We start from the raw sequence: 20,474 nt of genomic DNA on the forward strand, positions 1-20,474 counted from the left end.
TCTGGTGGCAGAAGGAAGGAGATTCCAGCAGTACAGTGACAATCCCAGTCCTCATAAGAGGATATGGGGGCATTATATCATTATCTACTTGGATATCTACCTTCATCACCAGGCAGCCATTGCCTGTGGCAGAGAGGATGTCTTTATTCACTACCAAAGACAATACACACTTCACTTCTTAAACTTGGTGTGATGGGCCCATGGCTTCCTCATTTTTTCCAGGGTTTCATTTTTGTTTTGAGGGTACTTAGTCTTGGTTAACTCAGGAGTCTTTTCCTCTTTCCCCAGGAACACACAAGTATGGCAGGTTGGGGCTTTGCTGTGATGGGCAGGGTCAAGCCCAAGCCTCACAGGCTTCTTTGGTCCATTCCAATCAACATGCAACATCCCTGAGAAACCCTAGCCAGCCAGGGCCTGGACCATCAATTCCACAGGCTGTGCTAACCCATCCAGAGTCCTCTCTGCTTGGATACTGACCTGCTTCTTGCCCACTCACAGGCAGAGATCATTCCATGTTTCCTAATGTAGAACCCAACCCCAGGACTGACTGGATGAGGTCTCTCATGGTTTCCCATCACCACCATGTGTGCAGGGGTCAGCCGGAGTTCCTATGCCAGGCTGTGTGGAGGATACCGGCCAGCAGTATCCATCTCAGCTGCGGATGTTCATTGAAACATGCTAAAAACATACACAGAGACAGCCAGGTCCTGTGAGGGAATAGGAACAGAAGGGCCACTCCTCACGTGGGGAGTGCCTTGTGTCCATACCCAAGCAGCTTTTTATTGAGAAAACAGACTTAGTTTGTGGATTCACAGTCTAGTAGAAAAGATCAAAAGATGTAAACAACTTACAAAGGTAGGGACAGAACTCCTGCTGAGATTCCAGGCAAGGTTTGGGGGTTTTAACATACTGCTTAAAGGGCTAGTTTTGGTTTCCTGTCTGTGCTTTTAAATTTCAAGATAATAACATTCTCCAGCAAACAGATCTCACAGGATCTTGCATATTCTATGTCCCAGGCCTGATTACCCCGGGGGTCTGCTCTTTCTGGTCTGGGCTGCACCGCCCCTGCAGGCCTGAGATAACAGAGAAGACAAAGGCAGCCAGGAGACTTGGATTTCTTACATGCAAGAGCAAAGACTCAGGCATTGGCAAAATTGGTAATTGATGTCGATCACCCCGTTATTTCCACAGCCCCATGAGTCTTGTCCCTGTCATTCCTTCATGAACGCATCTGTCTCAGATTCATTCTCTATCCAAGAGAATTGTTACCCATCATTGACTGACGTTCAAGCATGAAAAGGAATGAGGCATATGAACGGAGAAATGCCAGGGAAATAAGTTTTGTCTCCTTCAGTGGCTCCTGATCCAGAGGTCTTTCATTTAGCCTAAGTTATGGGGGGTTACAGCTTCCTGAGACTGTTACAGAACAAACAAGGGGGGCCTGGGACGATATATTATTATTGAAAAAAAAGCCCCCAGGTCTGTCATGTTCGCCACCTGGGGAAAGATGTCTCTCAATGCCAAAGATTCGTGAAAAGGAAAGGAAATGTTTATTTAATGCTATACAAACTTAAAGCAGTGATCTAATGTCTTTATCAAAAAATCCTAAAGTCCCTTAAAAGACCCACAAACAGACATAGTCCTTCCTTCCTTCCCCCTTTGCCCAGTCCAAAGTACCATATCTCAGGAAAGGAAATAGAAGTCCATGGCTCAGGCAGTCCTCTGGTTATTCCCAGCTAGTACTCAGTCTCGACTGGGAGACCTCCCTGGGTTCCCAGCACCCTCAGCTGAGTCGCCAGGACCTCTGCTAAAACCAGGTGGTGGTTCCCCCTTCTAAACCTGCGGGGGTCCCCACTCTGGCAAAGGCACGAGGTCCTCTCTCCCAGGACCACGGGAGTCCCCACTCCGCCAGAGCCACATGGTTCTCTCTCAATGGCTGCCGTGTCTGGGTTTAAATCCCCGTGCCAATCTTCTTCTGCAGCCCCATTTCCGACTCCTCCTACACTTGGGCACACTTTGCCCTCAATCTGCTGTCTTCTCCAGCTTTTCTGGTCACCATCATGGGTCTGATGGTGACCAGAAAAGCTGGTCACCATCAGACCCATGGCTCCATGACATGAGGTGTCACCCCATGTCATGGAGCCAGTCTTCTCCCAGCTCCCACGCAGGTGCTGTAACTCAGGGGACCTGCCTCCCAGTCCCATCTTGGGGGGAGATCCCTTTCCATTCCCCTGGCCTTGAGCCTGGCCATAGCTATTTAGCATATCTAAGCAACCAGCCAAAGGCTATAGGTATGTTAAATGACCACGCCATGGATTAGCTGCAAAACTGCCCTGCATGCTCTTGCTCTGTGTGCCCCTTCCCCCAACTCATACCTGTGGGGGAAAGGGTGAAGACATCTTCAAATCTCCTGGACACCTTGAGTTCTGGACCCCATTTCAAATGCCCATTTGGGGTCCCCCCTCTTGGTTGCACCCTGTAACAAGACCAGGCAGGGTGGCCTACAACAAGGCTGGGCCACTGTGATCTCTGGGAAGCTCAGCACATGGCCCCAGCCTCCACCTGGGCACAGGGAGCAGCCTGGCCCTTCTGGCTTTCTGGTGGCCATGCAGTGCCTGAAGCTCTGCCATCCCCTCCACACAGCTTCCTCACTGTGAGGTTGTGAGAGGCCAGCACAGGGCCCCTTCTCAATGACCTGCCAGTGTCTTGGGGTGTCTGCAAGGGAGCCATTATGAGTGCACATGGAGGGGGAAGGCAAGACAGTGAAGAGCTGGTGGAGTAATGGATGGGGCCCCAGGGCCCTGAGAGGGGCTGGGATGGAGCACTGGGGCCAGTGTAGGTGGTGGCATCACAAGAAACAGACATGAGGGTTGGATCTGTGACAGGACAGCTGCCATTGGTGGCTTGATATGGTACTGGCTTTCTGGGGCATTTGCTTGGGGACAAACCAGCACCAAGAAAAAATAAAGGGTCACTGAATCTGTGAGGTGAGTCCCTGAAGATTCTAGGCCCCTAGATCCCTTAGCCCCAGTTGTCAGGCTCATGGAAGTTCTAGGAAAAATCATTCAGTCACATGTGGGAGGGTGTGGGTTTGCTCCTTTCCATGTCACATTTCCTGAGCCTGGGGTCCAGTGCTAGGAAATTTCCACCATTGTCATGGAAGTCTCCTCAAGGTCCTTCCTGAGATCCAGAGAGCAGGGGATGTTACTGTGTGAGTGACAGTGACTGTACAGAGGGGTTTCCTCCCTGACTGTGGTCACTGGTCCTTCTCCTGGGCCAGACAGGGAGCTAGGGAGGACAGGGTTGGGCTTGGGGCTTGTGCCTGGCTCACTGTGTCCTAGCATACAGCCCTGGGAGGACTCAGCCCTCTGAGCTCTTGCTTCTGGAGCAACACTCACTGCTGCCTTTGTTGCCCTGGCCCCACCCCCACCCCTCAGCCTGCAATGCCCAGAAACAAACTGGACTGCCCCTGTTCATTCCAGGAGATTCCTCAGCCCAGACATCTTCTGGGCACCCAGGCTCAGGGACCAGCTGAGCCCCTTGGCCCTCCCATGGAGCAGCTACTGGAAGAAGGTGAATGTGCCCAGGAAGGAGGGGCCACTCCAGATCACCAGCCAGCTTGGCTCTCAGGCAGCCTCCCCAGGCAGCAAGTGGGCCAGGATGCAGCCCCAGCCCAGGTGACTCAGGCTGTAGGAAGGACATGCTCTTGCTCTGGCCCAGGCAATGCCTTCAACAGTCTCCATTAAGACCTTGGTTTGCTGATCCCTACAGTGCACACAGTTGTGCTGCAGTCAGGCCGTCCAGGTCACTCTCTCTAGAATTCTCTGCTCCTGAGGTCACAAAGACATGACCTGAAAGAACAGAGGCAGACATCTGAGATTCTAGAACCCCATGCTTGAGTTAGACTTTCATTCTCTGCATTGGCAGAGATGAAGAAGAAACATGTTTCTTTTGCTCATCTCCCCAAGACCATATTCTCCCACCCCTCTTCCCTCTCCCTCCTCCCTCTCACATTTTTCCCTCTCCTCCTGCTCTCAACATGCCCCCCACTTCTGGATCTCTGCCTGTCCCTCCCACTGTTTCCCCACCTGGCCAAACCAATTTCTCAACTGTCACCAGTGGGGCCACTCCTCTCCTACCAGGCCACAAGGCCAGCAGCCTCCGCAGGTCCTTTGGGGCCTATAACACCCCCTGCCCTGTCAATGTCCCTTCCTCTACTTCTCTTCCCCTTACCCAAGTGGTCTCCCACACTGCTAGTCAGTTTCCTCTCCTCCCAAATCCCCTTCCTGGTCCTTTTCTGGCCTCTGGCCCTCTGGGCATTGGGTCTCTTGAGTGCCCCCCACTAGGGACATGGCCCATAACCCAGTAATTTGCCCTGAGAGGGAATTGAACCTGTGACCTTTTGGTTGGCAGTCTGGCACTCAGTCCACTGAGCCATGCCATCCAGGGCTTTTGTTTTATTTTTAAAATTTTTTTATTTTGTCAATTACAGTTGTTCCCATTTTTCTCCCATTATTCTCCCCTGCCCTACCCACCCCCACCTCCCACATTCAATCCTTTCCCCGTTTTGTCTTTGTCCATGGATCCTTTATACAGGTTTCTTGATTCGACCCTTCCCCTTCTTTCCCCCGTCGTCCCCCTCCCCCCATCTCTGGTCACTGTCAGTTTGTTCTTTATTTCCATGTCTCTGGTTCTATTTTGCTTGCTTGTTTTCTTGATTAAGTTCCACTTATAGGTGAGAGCATATGGTATTTGGCCTTCACCACTTGGCTTATTTCACTTAGCATAATGCTCTTCAGTTCCACCCACACTGTCATGAAAGGTAGGAGTTTCTTCTTTCTTTCTGCTGCATAGTATTCCATCACGTAAATGTACCAGAGGTTTTCTTTAATCCACTCATTTACTGATGGGCACTTAGTTTGCTTCCAGAACTTGGCTATTGTAAATTGTGCTGCTATAAACATTGGGGTGCATAGGTTCTTTTGAATTAGTGTTTCAGGATTCTTAGGGTATAATCCCACACTGGAATTGTTGGGTCAAAAGGTAGTTCCAACTTTAGTTTTTTGAGGAAATTTCATACTGTTTTCCACAAAGGTTACACCAGTCTGTATTCTCACAAACAGTATACTAGGGTTCCCTTTTCTCTACAACCTCACCAGCACTTCTTGATTGTTGACTTGGTTATGATGGCCATGACCAGTGTGAAGTGGTATCTCACTGTGGTTTTAATATGCATCTCTCTGATGGCTAGTGATGCCGAGCATCCTTTCATAGGTCCATGGGCCCTGTGTATGACCTCCTTGGAAAGTGTCTATTCAGGTCCTTTGCCCATTTTCAATTGGATTGTTTGTCTTCCTGGAGTGGACTTGTTTGAGTTCTTTGTATATTTTGGAAGTCAAACCCTTGTCTAAGGTATCATTGGCAAATATATTTTTCCAAACGGGTCGCTTTCTTTTAATTTTGCTGATTTTTTTCTTTACCTGTCCAGAAGCTTTTTATTTTCATGAAGTTCCACTTGTTTATTCTTTCCTTTATGTCCCTTGCTCTAGAGGAAATATGGGTGAAAATATTGCAGCATAGGATGTCTGAAATTTTCCTACCTGTGTTCTCCTCTAGGACTTTTATGGTGTCATGACTTATATTTAAGTCTTTTATCCATCTTGAGTTTACTTTTTATATGGTATAAGTTGGTGATCGAGTTTCATTTTTTTTTTTGCATGTAGTTGTCCAGCTCTCCCAACACCATTTGTCAAAGAGGCTATTTTTACTCCATTTTATGTTGCTGCCCCCTTTGTCAAATATTAATTGACCATAGAGACTTGGGTTTATTTCTGGGCTCTCTTTTCTGTTCCATTGATCTCTGTGTCTGTTCTTATGCCAGTGCCAAGCTGTTTTGGTTACAGTGGCCTTATAATACAGTTTGATATCAGGTATTGTGATCCTTCCTTTCTCAAAATTGTTGTGGCTATATGGGGCCACTTTTGATTCCATATAAATTTTTCAAATGTCTTGAAACACGTCATAAGTCTTGATAAACACTTAGTGTGTTATTTCATTCTTTAAACTCCCAAGACAGCCCTGGAGGAGTGAAGTTCACAGGTGTTGAGTATGTCCACAGACCTCAGCTGGGATGTAATGCTAAGGGTTTTATTCCAGCAAAGTTATTTGCCACCCCACTGTAGAAGCCTGCACCACCCACTACAGGGTTCATCAGCCACATGGGCACTTGAAGTGTGGCTAATCCAACTTGAGGTGTGCTATTAGGATAAAATATGCACCAGAATTTTGATAACTTAATATCAAAAATGTAAAATAGCTTGCTAGAACTTTTTTATATTGATTATATAATGAAATGAGACTATTTTGGACATCTTAGGTTAAATAAAATATACAATAAAATTAATAACACCTGTCTGATTTTACCTTTTTAACATAGCTACTACAAAATTTTAAATTACATTTGTGTCTCAGTATATTTCTGTTGCACAGCACTCATAGGGACAATTCATCACATGATGTCATTATTTGTTTTATCTCTAGCTATCCCACTAGACTGGAAGCTCAAGGCAGAGAGGAAGAATATCTTCCAGTGCCCAGAGAGAGGCTTTATTTATAGTATATATTCCACAAAATGCTTGTCAAATGAATGAAGCTATGACCAAAATAAAATAAAATAAATTGAACCTATAATGATTCAATGATTCTGAAGTAACCATTAAATCACTTGGAATTATATGCTATGAATTGTTATTGAATTGACATTAATCTCTTCAGTGTGCAGATGACTTTCAACACATGGTTGGTATGTGTGCCCCTATATTCCCACTGGTGTAAATATTCCAAAACTACACTTAGCCTTATGTAACTCAAGCTTGCACATTTATCCTGTGGGTGAGTTGGGCAGGCTATTAATTTATAAAATGAAGTTAAGTGACTGTTGCCTTTTCTTGGAATTTGGCTGTGTAGTCAGTTGTAGTCATCTACTCCTTTATTACCCTATTGGTGATTACAGGACCAGCAGCATGAGCATCACCTGGGAGCTTGTTAGAAATGCAGAACTTCCATTTGTACCTCAAACTTATTGAATCAGAACAAAATCTATTGCTAAATGTATAAACTTAAATTTTGAGAATCCCATCCCTCTCCATTCTCTACAGACTTTTTTGCTAAAAAAAAAAAAAAGTTTGAGCATTCAGTTTGGGTAAGATGCTGTCCTAGGCCCTGAGACATGAGAATGAACCAGATACATGGCTCTGGGTTCTGATACTTGTTTTTCCCATTCTTGAGCCCTCACTCTTTGTGGAGTCCCAGAACACAGTGGGTACTAGAGTCCCAGAGAGCCTGAAGGAGAGGAGGACAGGAGTGAAGGGGTCAGACATGGTGCAAAATGGCCCCCTGTCTATAGTGAATCTATAGACAGCTGCTTCACAAATCATGCATTATGAGGATGTCCAGAGGAAAACAGCCAACACTACCCTTCTCTACAAGAAGGAAACTTTCCCAGAAACTGCCCATTACCTTGGAGACACAAGAAGCTGCAGAGCCTCCATCAGCTTTCCAGTCCCTAGGTTCATATTCAAGCCACCTTAATTCCCCTTTGTCTGGGCCTCTGGGGATCATGAGTTTTCTTACTCTGGAGGTTGTGGGTTTTTCCCAGTATTATCTATGTGTTGTGGAGAGCAAAATCAACTCAAATTTGATCTCAATAACAGTCCTCTCTCTGTGGCTGGTACATTGCATCATAACATAAATCAACTCTCACCCAAACAATCAGAAGTTCAACTACCAGAATTCTTTTCCTCTATTTCTACAAATATAATTGTATTAACCTCATTAGTCAAATTTCTTGAATACTTACGGTGCCTACTATGAAGTCTACAGAATAGCACTTCCTAACAAGAGAAACTGATGTGTAAACAAGAAATAATTTAATACTCTCCCATGGCTCTCATTACTTCAGATATGGAAATTATCCTACAAATGCTTGTCTTACCCAGATCTGTGTCTTTGACAGCTCCTGGCTCATCTCACCCACTTCCTCCCTGCACCCTGCACTCCAGCCAGTCTAGCTGCTCACTCTTCAAGGGCCTTTACCTAGAATGTTCTTCTCATCTCCCACCTCCTTCACCTCTTTTTTTTGCCTAGTAAACTCCTATTCATCCTTCAGATCTCAGCTCAGGGATCTCTTCCTCAAGGATCTGGATGCTCATCATCCTGCTTGACTTGGGTCTTGCCCTGTGCTCCCAGGGCCTTTCTCCTCTCTCACACCCTCACCACTTGTCCCTTAGAGTGTGCACCTCTTTGCTGACTGATACAGACTCTAGTCTACAGACTCTGGGAATCTGAAATTTTTTGAGCAAGGGAGAGATCAGATTAAAGTTTGAGGAAGATAAATTGTCAGCTGTGAGCAGAGTATATTAAACAAAGGAAGAGATTGCAGGCACAGGAAAGAGACTAGAATGATTATCTTTTAAATGTCAGGCCTGGGGCTATTTTAAAAATATTATCTTCTTTGTTCTTCATCACATATCTCTGAGGAAAGCATTGATGTCCCCATTTTTTAGCTGAAGAGACTGAGACCGAGAAGGGTTTAATAACTTGCTCAAGGCCACACAGCTGGTATGCCAGACTTGCCTGTCTTCTACAAGAGTCTGCCTCTCAGGGCATCTATCATAAAAGCTCCTTTACAGGAAGATAATGGAAAGGAAAGTATTGACCTAACAGAGGTTATAGAGGAAAATTAACAGAATGTATTGAAGACATAATGTGGGGACAGAAGTATAGGAAAGGAACTCACCCAAGAGGACTGAAGTTCTTAACTGGCCACTTCCTTCTGGAAGCATTCCCAACACCTTTCCCTGTGTTCACTCCATCAGAGCATTTTTCAAATAGTTTTCCAATTCCCAGTCTTATCTGCCTGACTTCCCAACTGAACATCCACAGTGAGGGCGACAGCCTACAAGTGCCCAGTAAAGACTTGCCACATGAGCACAAGGCGATCGATGAACAAAGGACTAGGTAGGCGATTGGGAGAGTGGGAATGCCAATGACAGATTCACAGAGAGAAGAGCTCAGAGTAAAATGCCAATGATCAGTCAGCCAGAGCATGTAGAGCAGCTCTCTGAGGCTCACCTGGAGTGTTTGTCTGTGAGGACCTCTGTGACTTAATCCCACTAAAGAATAGGATCTTCCTTGTAAGCTTTAGTGATTGGACAGGGCAGGGCTTCCTCATCCAACTTTAGAGGAGCTCAGCTTGGTGCATCCAAGGCTAGGTACAAAATCAATAATACCACAAATCTCAGAGAATCCCCTTAGTGATTTATTGGTTGCTACATTTGGCACTTGAACAACAATTTATGCCACAGCTTGTAAAACTTTAACAACATGAAGGATTGATTTCTCTTGAGAGTTTGCAAAGATGCCCTCCAGAGATAGAGGATCTGTATGTTGGCTCTTAAAATGGAAGCTACCCCAAACTTTCTCTATTTCCAATCTGGGAAAGGGCCAAAGAGCCCTACAAACCTGTGACCACCACTATGTTACCTCTGGAAATTACAAAAACTCCTCCTTGCACTCCGGGGAAGTCTCCATATCTCCTCCACATCTTTGTACTGGCCAACTTCTCCATTATCTCCCGAACAAACCACAGCAGTCATCTCTTAATCTGCTTCCAGTAGGTCTCACCTGCTTGCCTCTCCCTCCACACTGTTAGAAGATAAGTTTTTCTAAACACTGGCCAGAACTAAGAGTAAAAATAACAATGCCTTAGGCTGTTTGGGAGGTTGGCAATGAGGAATAGAAAGGTGATAGGTAAAGGGTACTGAGTTTCTTTTTGAAGTGATAAAAATGCTCTAAAATTCAGTCTGGTGATGGTGGTATCTGTGAATATACTAAAAAAAAACTTTGGATTACACATTTTAAATACAATTATTGTATAGTATGTGAATTATATCTTAAAAAAGCTGTTAGAAAAAGTTTCAGCCATTGTCCATTGGGGTCTGTTTGTTACAACAGTTCAGTCTACCCTAACTAATACAACCCACAATTTCACAATCCAGTAATGTGCTTATTTTGATATATACCCTCTTTACTTTGTTTTGTATGAACAGAATTTTTTAAAAAACAAACCAACAAATATTCTTTAACCACATTTATTCATTAGTTAATTATAACTATCTTGCTTTGCCAATACATATGGTCCTTTTTCATTTAATGTAATACCCAGCATTAAAATTTTTCAGTTTTATTATAGATTGAAATCTTGTGTTCAGTAAACAGCTAAAATTTATATTTTTCAATTTTTCTTTTATTATAATAATATCAATTTTTAACTTTGTAAATCTTTGTTGTTGTTATATTTTACATTTAAAAAGTCTCCTTTACTTTGTATAACAATCCTTCTGTCATCAATTTTAAATTGCCAACCTTCTATCCTTTTCTCTAAACATTCTTTGCTTATAGCATCCTGTTCTTTTTTATGAATGTAAAGGCTCATGTCTCTAAAGATATTAATTACATGTTTTTGAAGTTTTTGTCTGATATTCATATTACCTGTTTTCTCTGAGTTCTTTTGTTTTTTCTCCTGTTAGTTTTGCCCTCTTTCATCATAGAGTGTTCTTCTAAATATACATTCTTGTTTGGCTTCTGTTCACATTTAAAAGTGAAACACTAGCCTCAGCCGGGTGACTCAGTTGGTTACAACATTATCCCATACACCAAAAGGTTGCAGGTTTGATTCCCAGTCAGGGGATGTATCTCGGTTGTGGTTTCCATCCCCAGTTGAGGCTCACATGGGAAGAAACCAATCGATGTTTCTCTTTCACATTGATTTTCTCTCTCACATCAATGTTTCTCTCTCTCTCTGCCCCTTTCCTTTCTCTCTAAAAAGTCAATAAGGACTATATCCTTGGGTGAGGATACACACCCACACCCACCCACCCACACACACACATAATCCACCAACTCTCTTTTTAAAAAGCTTAATAAATAATAAAATAAAAGTGAGGCACTAAATCATGACTAGAACCTGTGTGTGTGAGAAAGCAGTATGCTAACTTGTACACACACTGTATAGTCAGGGACTAGTTACTCCTCAAATGTCAGAATCTGGAGTTCTTCCATCGTACTCTAGACAGTTTCTCCAGGCAGAGGTCCTCCAAACTCCAGCCCTGCACACCTAAGTTATGACTGCCACATTCTGGTTGCCAAGGAAGGGAAGTAAGTTGGAGGTGATGCTACTCAGTATGTAGAGTTTCTTTTGATCCCACTTTATCCCCTTGCCTTACTTCTGTCCTTAGCTGCGTGGCCATCCCCAAGCTTCTCATTCTCAGTCTTTTCTCAGCACACCTCTCACTCTTCAACCCATTCTGATTGGTTTTCCATCCTGACCTCTGCCATGAACAGTCTGTTCTCCAAGTCCTCAATGGCCTCCAACTTGCTAACACCAAAAGTGTGTTTTTTGGTGTTATCTGTCTTCATCTTATGTGACTTCTCAGAATTTTTCACAGTTTTGTAATCCCTCTTTGTAGAGACTCCTTATTTATTCCACAACAAGAAATCTCTCTGCCAACTTGCAAACCATTTCCCAAAATCTTTTGTAAGTGTTTTAGGGTTCTTAGGACATAATCCTAGCAGTGGGATTGCTGGGTCAACAATAGGCAGTTCCATTGTCAGTTTTCTGAGGCAATTCCATGTTGTTTTCCACAGTGGCTGCACCAGTCTGCATTCCCACCAACTGTGCACTAAGGTTCCCTTTTCTCTACATCTTCTCCAACACTAGTTGTTCATTGTTTTGTTTATGATGGTCATTCTGACCAATGTGAAGTGGTATCTCATTGTGGTTTTAATTTGCATCTCTCTGATGGGTAGTGATGCTGAACATCTTTTCTTATGTCTCTGGACTCTTTGTAGGTCCTCCTTGGAAAAGTGTCTGTTCAAGTCCTTTGCCCATTTTTTAATTGGGTTTTTTGTCTTCCTAGAGTATAGTCATAGGGCACCCCAACATTCATAGCAGCACAACTTACAATAGACAAGTGATGGAAGCAACCTAGGTGCCCATCAGTAAGTGAATGGATCAAAAAACTATGGTACATTTACACAGTGGAATTCTATGCAGCAGAAAGAAAGGAGCTCCTACCTTTTATGACAGCATGGATGGAACTGGAGAGCATTATGCTAAGTGAAATAAGCCAGGCAGTGAAAGACAAATACCATATGATCTCACCTATAAGTGGAAGCTAATGAACAAAACAAACAAATAAGCAAGCAAAATATAACCAGAGACATTGAAATTAAGAACAAACAGACAGTAACTAGAAGGGAGATGAAAGGGGGTAATGGGAAAATGGTATAGGGTTCTCAGGAACATGTATAAAGGACACATGGATAAAACCAAGAGGGGTGGAAGCAGGGGAGGGAGGTAGAGATGGCTGGGGTGGGAGGAGTAGTGGAGGAGAAAGGCAGACAACAAAAAAGTTTTGTACTTGAACAACAACAAAAAAATTAAAAATAAATTATATAAAACAGAATCTTTTGTAAATGTAAAACAGAAATGTCACTCTCCTGCTTAAAACACACTAAAGTGTCTCATCATATCTTGAAAGTATGCAGTTTCTCTACTGTGACCCATAAGGCTCCATATCATCTCTGATCATCTTTTACACTCATTCTGCCCAACCAACCTGACTTTTTTCTGTGGTTCAAATGTACGCAATTTGGTCACCTGTTGGAGTTTTGCACTTATTTCTTCCCCATTAAGCACTCTTTTCTCAGATCTTCCTGAGGTTAATTCCTCATTTTTCAACTCTCAGCTCAAACATCATCTTCTCACCCAATCCAGTAATATATTCCTACCATTAATAGCTCCACTACACTTACTGTATCAGTCTATTCTATTGCCAACATGACATTTAAAATTAATGATATATTGATTTTTTTTATCCACAATTTGGTCTAAATCCCCTACATGAATGGGAGCCCCACACGGACAAATGTCTTGTTCATTTTTCTCAGCAGTGCCAACAAATGGTGTCTGGCACATAGAGGGTCCTTGAAAACTAAGTGTGCACTGTGTGAATAAGTGAAGTGGCTACCCAGTCATATGCTGCTCACCCTGTGAAAAATCCCTGCAATCCAGCTCAATGAAGTGTCCATTTCACTTCAGAGTATCACCTGGATGGAACTCTTACCAACAGAACAGATTTAAATTCTCCTTTACCATCATAGTTCCCAGAACTACTCATCACTTCATGGAGCACAGAACTTCTATCCAGAAAGGCAGAGAACATATCTCACAGAGCCATTTCCCCTCAGTAGAAAAGCCTTCACTAACAAACAGAAAGATCTTCTAAAGAGATTAGTTAAGGAAAACTTCTATGCTTTAAGACAGAACTTTTCAACAATTAAAATAAAAAATATTAAAAAAAGAAAAAAAGACAGAACTTTCGACAAGTACACAAGTATTTACTAAGTTAGTATTTATTTACTTAGTAAATACTATTTACTAAGAAGTTAGCATAGATAAGTGCAACACGAAATAAGTAGAAGTATATCTAAAATAGTCTAAAAGAGACCCCTGTGGTTTTAGCCACTTCCTTGGTGTGAAAGAACTAAAATTTGCCATCAAGACTTGCTGTAAATCTTTTTGCTTTTATGTTATATAAATATGCATGGTGAATTGTATATAGGTTACAATAAAATGGTGATGGATCAGTCACTTTCAACAAATTCTGAGCTGAAGAGTATGTCTTGATGTTCCATATATACAGCACACAAACAAATGAGCACTAATTGTCACTTCTTAAAAGTGTGAACACTTTGTGGCCCTACAATTCTACTTTAAGGAAGTTAATCAAAAGAGCCAATTAAGAATGTAAATTTTTGGCCATAAGGATAGTCATCACAATATTGTCTATAACAGCAACCTAATGTCCAAAAACAGAAGGCAGTTATAGCCATTTCAAAAGTTATTCTGTGGATAAATATTATTGGCATTGAATGAGTTCATTAGGTTGAAAAAGTAGGTTTTAAAGTAATATGATACCACTATTTATACAGTGCATATATATAGTTCAGCTCCATATATAGGAACATATATATGATATAAATGTAACAGAGAGTGAAAGGGTAAGGAAGAACATACACTAACTGAGATCTTAAAAGATCTTAAAATAAGCTTCTCTACATAGTAATATTACAAAGGGTTTTTTAAGTATATGTTTTGATTTTCTGTATAATAATTTAAATTTTCTCTTTTTCCTAGAAAATAATGAATAGTTGCTACCTTTGCAGTACAAAGAAAAACTATAAAATTTTAATAAAAGCCTTTTTGGTGATGAGAATGAGCACAATCAAGTAAAAAATATCCTCTAAGTGTTTCTTAACTAGTTTATTCCTCCTAAAACTGTCATATATCATGCACACAGATGACGACACAAAGATTTAAGCCCAGAATAAACTAATAGAGTCCAAAAAACACCTCCAGTTAGGACCTTTTTTTTTTATTGTTCTTCAAGTACAGTTTTCTGCCTTTTATTCCCATCCCAGCCCATCACCCAGCTTTCCCCATCTCCCTCCTGTTTCCACCCCCACCCCTTGTTATTGTCCATGTGTCCTTTATACTTGTTCCTGCAAACCGTTCCCCTTTTCCCCTGAAATTCCCTCCCCTCTCCCTCTTGTCCCTGTCAGCCTGTTCTCAATTTCAGTGTCTCTGGTTGTATTTTGCTTGCTTGTTTGTTTTGTTGATTGGGTTCCTGTTAAAGGTGAGATCATATGGTATTTGTCTTTCACTGCCTGGCTTATTTCGCTTAGTATAATGCTTTCCAGTTCCATCCACGCTGTTGCAAAGGGTTAGGAGCTCCTTCTCTCTTTCTGCTGCATAGAATTCCACTGTGCAAATGTACCATAGTTTTCTTATTCATTCATTCACTGATAGACACCTAGGTTGCTTCCAGCACTTGGCTATTGTAAATTCTGCTACTATGAACATTGGGGTACATAGGTTCTTTGGCATTGGTGTTTCAGGGTTCTTACCATTTCTTCTTATATCTGTCTAATCCTTTAACCACCAAGAAGCCACTATTCCATGCATGTCACTTTAGCCTTCTCTTCAGTCCTTTCATTCTTTTTAATAGGCTTCATGCCTTAGCTCAGGCTACCATAACCAAAATAAAAAAATAAAAAATAAAAATAAAAAACAGTCTGGGTGGCTTAAACAGCATGAATTTATTTCTCACAGCTCTGGAGGCTGGAAATTTAGGATCAAGGTGCCAGCTGACTCAGTCCCTGGTGAGAGCTTTCTTCCCAGCTTGCAGACAGAACCTCTCTATGTCCTCACATGACCTTTCCTTGGTGCATGCTTGCAGGGGGAGAGATATTTCTCTCTCTCCCTCTTCTTATAAGGCCACTAATTCTACTGGGTCAGGGAGGTCGCTCTCATGACCTAATCCAACACTACCTCCCAAAGGCCCCAACCTTCAAATGCCATCACTTTAGGGGGTGAGAATTTTAACATATGAATTTGGGGGGAACATAAACACTCAGCCCATAACACTTTACTTCTTCTTATTAAATGTGAACATTTTCCAGGGCTCTGTCCTGATGCCCTACACATTCTCCATTTTTTACACATCAGTGGTTTCTGCCCCATCTTTTTTGAATTTCAAATATGTTCCAGAGAGACCCAAAGTCCAAATCCAGACCTAACTCCCCCTCCCCGCCAAGTCTCACAAACCACTCAAACTCACATACCTTAAAGCATCTGCCTTCTTCCAACCCTACTACTCCTGTGATGCTCAGCACTTTGGAGGGTGAATGGACCCATTTGCCTGGGCCAGAAGGCTGGAAGATGGCTCCAATTCTTCCCATTCATTCCTAGTGGCTTATCAGTCAGTATGAGTCGGGAAGATTGAAAAATGAAAAGATAAAACAAACTATCCTGAAAAGATTTGAAAGCTCCTGAAATATTGATTTGGTGACTTTCTGATATCTATGCAGAAACACTGCAACTCAAACCCATCTTTTCTTAGCAAATAAACTACAAAAGATGACCCAGGGAAACAAATCTCATTGAAAACAATAGCTCTTACATGTGTGCTTTAATCAGAGGGTTTGAGATGTGATCTTCCCAGGCAGCCATTGACCTCTTCTGCCATTTTACATTTCCTTTTTAATCAAATCCCTACATTCTACAGCTCTCACTTGCAGAGATTTAAAAAGACACTTTGATTAATGGACTTGATCAGTGTCTGCTCTGGTTTAACCATGCTGTTCTCCTCCACATTTCACATTTCATACCTACATAGCACCACTTCCATTTCATTACAGGAACTGAAAAATGTGATAGCCTGCCAGACAGCAAAGTAATTTATGAAAAACATATTTTTAAAAAGAGTATTAAAGCTTGAAAAAAACCCTCACAGCCTGTTGCTGTTGTAACTTTAAATGGGCTATGCAAATAATTAAATGTCAGGTCATATTGACACTATCAAATTTAGGGGAGTATAGATGCTATACAACCCCAAAGTCCTAGAAGATATTAAATCAGAGTTTGATTTCAACATAAAACAACAGTACAACTGAATAAAAAATGACCCCATTTCCAAAGGCCTCTACATACTACAAATGTTTCCATATATACCACAATTCTTTAAAAAGAGATAAAAATATAAATGAACTCATAAAGACATTTAAGTACTAAATCCCTCTTTGGTCTTTTATTTTTCTCAAGCCTCTGCTGCCTCACACTAGCCTATTTCAAATGTTGACTTCCAGGAGAGGATGGATGAGAACAGAAAATAATCAGGGCTAAGGTAATGGATACTGCTCACTCTACTTTAGAACAGTTTAATTTGGACATATACCTGAACTTTGCTCATAGCTTTGTACACTTAAGTCTCAATTATTCCCACCAATGTGCTCTGTGTACTAGGTACTGCTTAGTGTATACTAGGTACTGCATAGTGTGTACTATGGTACAGTATTTCAGGTTAGCATCAAAGTTGAAAATCCCTTTAAGATAACACTAAAAAATGGTCAGTAAATAAATATTTATTGTGTAAAGCATTTTGTTTTATCGTATAAGTCCTGTGATAAATAAAATATACTGTAGAGGAATGACAATAACAGCAGAAAACTTGCCTTTTTCTGTTTAAATTATTAATTGGGATTAAGGGGAATTCCTATTTCCAGAGCACCTATGATTTGTCATCAGAAGTAGGACCAGAATCAGGCTGACAGTCAAAATGATTCCAGTTCCACATCCACAATTGGTTAGCCAACAACAACCAATCCTATAATGACAAAAGCTGGCCCTGATATCATGACGTGCCCCTCCATAGTCCATAGCAGACATCACAAACCAATCACAACATTGACTATGTAGTCCACAAGTGTTTACTGAGTGTTTTCTACATATCAGCATCTAATAAGCACAGTGGACACTGCGGTGGACAAGGTAAACCAAGTACCTGCCCTCTTGGAGCTTACATTCTGGTGGGAGAAGGCAGCACACAAAAAAAGACAAGTCATTTCAGATAATGTGAGGTCCTACCAAAGGAGACAGAGTGTGGCTGCAAGGACGGGAAAGGGAAGGCACTTTAGCTAGAGTGGTCAAAGTCCTCTTGGTAGAGGTCACATTGGGAAGAAACTTGACCAGGAAGCAAGGGCCAGACTGACTCCTCAACACAGCACTCCACACAGCCATTACCAATCAATTCCCAGTTGGCTGTGCTATTGAGGAGCCCCGTGCAAAGCATTCAGTGTAGCTATGGGAACATATTTAATATCAAATGCACAAGATTTTGACACAGAGGGAGGAAGGAAGACTTGGAACACTTGTATTCTAGTCTTCTTTTTAACCTTTTAAAATCTTGGTTCCCTCATCAGTAAAATAAGAGGGTTGGAGCAAATGATCTATAAAATTTCTTTTATATCCTATGGTCAATAATTCTAACTAAAAAGTGAAGTAGGGCTTTAGACAATTAGAGAGATAGAGAAGTCTTTCTGGAAACAGGATCATTTGAACAGTTAGAAGAGAAAAAGATGTAGCTATAGCTTCTTAGAAGCTTCTTGGTGATTTCAGAAGGAGCCATAGTCAGCCCCAGGTTGTGCAATCAGCTTCAACTGTCAAAATCCAATGCATTTTTCACCTTGAATTCTGAATGAAAATGAACTGGTGTCATCTTTTCAACCACACACATAGCCAAAATCACCAACATCCCAATATGTCATTTGGTCATCTTGGAATACCAAGGGCTACACAAAGGCAAATCATCATGTCGCAGAATAAAGAATAAAGTGTTATGAGAGATTCACCAGGAAGTATCCACCTGTCACTGCCACCTGCCAACAAGACAGACAGACCTCAGAAGTGCCATCCATAGGAGAGGGTTATAAGCTTGCATGGTAATGGTGTATCTAGATCAAGATGCAGATATTTGTTTTAAAATTTCCTGAAATTGCTCCATAGCAGCATTAAAAACTGTTCCCTAGTGCATAAAAATGTTCCCTTTCTTACAGGCAGTAGTTCAGTTTGGGTCTTCAGCCATAACACAAATACTTATATGCTACTGTGATATTGTGAGTTTAGATGATAAATGATTAAAATTCACTTTGTGAGTACAAAGTGCTTCATAAATACTTAATCTCCAGAGAGACTTCAACTGAGAGTTTCTGACTCAATTTGGTTTCTGTTTATCCAAGTCACACAGGGTCCCTGTTCGATTTGTACGTATTTCAAGTTCCACACTATCCTTTTCCCACTTCCCCTTGCAGCTGATAGATGCAGACTTGGATCTTGCCATTGAGGCAGACTGAGAAATCCAGGGCAAGCCAGGAATGGCTTTGAGTTATTTATGATTTGCAAACAGCGCCACCAATGTACTGTTTCTCTGTTTTTCATGCCCTGAATCAAATATGAAACTATCTCTGTGACTTATTGCAGACCACAGGGATGGATGGTTTCACAGGAGGACACTTTCTCCAGAAAAAAGCTCATGCTACCAGTCTAGCACTTTGGGCCCACCAACCCTTTATCAGCCAAAATGCAGCCTTCCACCCCCAAGCCAAGAGCCAAACAGGAGAATGACCAAAGACTCACATTCCTCGGAAACATACAAACAAGGGCAGTAGAATATCAACCCTCTAGCTCCTTCCCTAAGAAGCAGCAATTCTGAAGACACTCGCTCAACACAGCTTTGGTCTATATTCTAGAGCCTTTAGGGCCAGGCTGGAGTCTTATTGGCCAGAGAATTCGTAGTTAGTAATGCAGCATAGCAGTGATACTACTTCATTTTCTGGGTCCTCAGTCTTCTCATTTGCAAAATGAAGGTGTGCATCTTCTCCTGAAGTTTTATAAATGATGCTTTGTGGATAAACTGTGTTCAAATCCTATCTCTGGCACTTACTGCTTGTGTTGCCTGGCTTTACTTATCTGTGTAATAAAATAAAAAATGCCACACAGTGTAATTCCAAGGAACAAGTTAACTAAGCATATGCATGCATTGTTAAATTGGTCGGCTACACATTTAAAAAGTCCAGCCATTGGTAACATAACAAGAAAGGTTTGTATGACATTGATGTAACCTGGCAGCCAAGGAGAGTGGACTGGAATGTGCATGCATGAACAATGACAACTTCACTGTACTAGTCAGTGAGGGTGGTAGACACTGTTGAGTGAACATGTGTACTGTGGGGCTGTCACATTCAAAATGACTGAGTGCTGAGCTGTAGAGAGGCAAATAGTAGACACGGTTCTGTTCGAGTTTCTACATACAGAGATGGTGGCAGAATTGTGAGTGCACAAACCCAACCCCGATCCCAGGCCCCAGGGAACAGAAGATGAACCTGTTGGTGCTGGAGAGCATGGACTTCCACATGGGCCAAGCCCTGGGCAAGAGGTTGCCCTGGGAGACGCTGGCCCTCAGGGAGGAGCTGGATGTCCTCCAGTTGCTGTGCAAAGACCTGTGGGTGGCGGTGTTCCAAAAGCAGATGGACAGCTTCCACACTAACCACCAGAGAACTTACATCCTACAAGACAACAGTTTTCCCCTGCTCATCCCGGTGGCCTTGGGCCTGCAGTATGTGGAGGAAGCACCTAAGTTCCTGGCCTTCACCTGTGGACTCCTACGCAGCACCCTCAGCACGCTGGGCATCAAGAGCCTGGTCACCACCTCCATGGTAGCCCTGACACCTGGCTTCAGGTGGTGATGCAGAAATCCTGAGGAGCCCCAGACCCCAATCCCCAGACCCCACAGAATATCATCCAGGGCTGCCAGGGAATCCCAGGCCCTGGGGATAGAGAGCAAGGCAAGCGATCCAGCTACCTCGGGGTGTCGCACATAATCAACAAATGGGTGTCAAAGGGGGAGGTGTGGGCATCCGGGGCAGGGAGGTCACAGCCACCATCAGGCCTGGTGTGGAAAAATTCCTGTCTGGCACATCACTCACTCCGCAGCACAGAAGCTCAATAAAGGTTC

At 42.5% G+C, this 20,474-nt stretch overlaps 1 pseudogene; it reads left to right on the forward strand.

Moving 5' to 3' along the window:
* The first annotated feature begins 3,443 nt into the window (after nucleotides 1-3,443).
* On the forward strand, nucleotides 3,444-20,219 carry LOC123810310 (annotated as a pseudogene).
* Nucleotides 20,220-20,474: the final 255 nt, after the last annotated feature.

Source organism: Phyllostomus hastatus, unplaced genomic scaffold (genome assembly GCF_019186645.2).
Source record: "Phyllostomus hastatus isolate PE091 unplaced genomic scaffold, TTU_PhHast_1.1 phas_scaffold_60, whole genome shotgun sequence".
NCBI classification, from domain to species: Eukaryota; Metazoa; Chordata; class Mammalia; order Chiroptera; family Phyllostomidae; genus Phyllostomus; species Phyllostomus hastatus.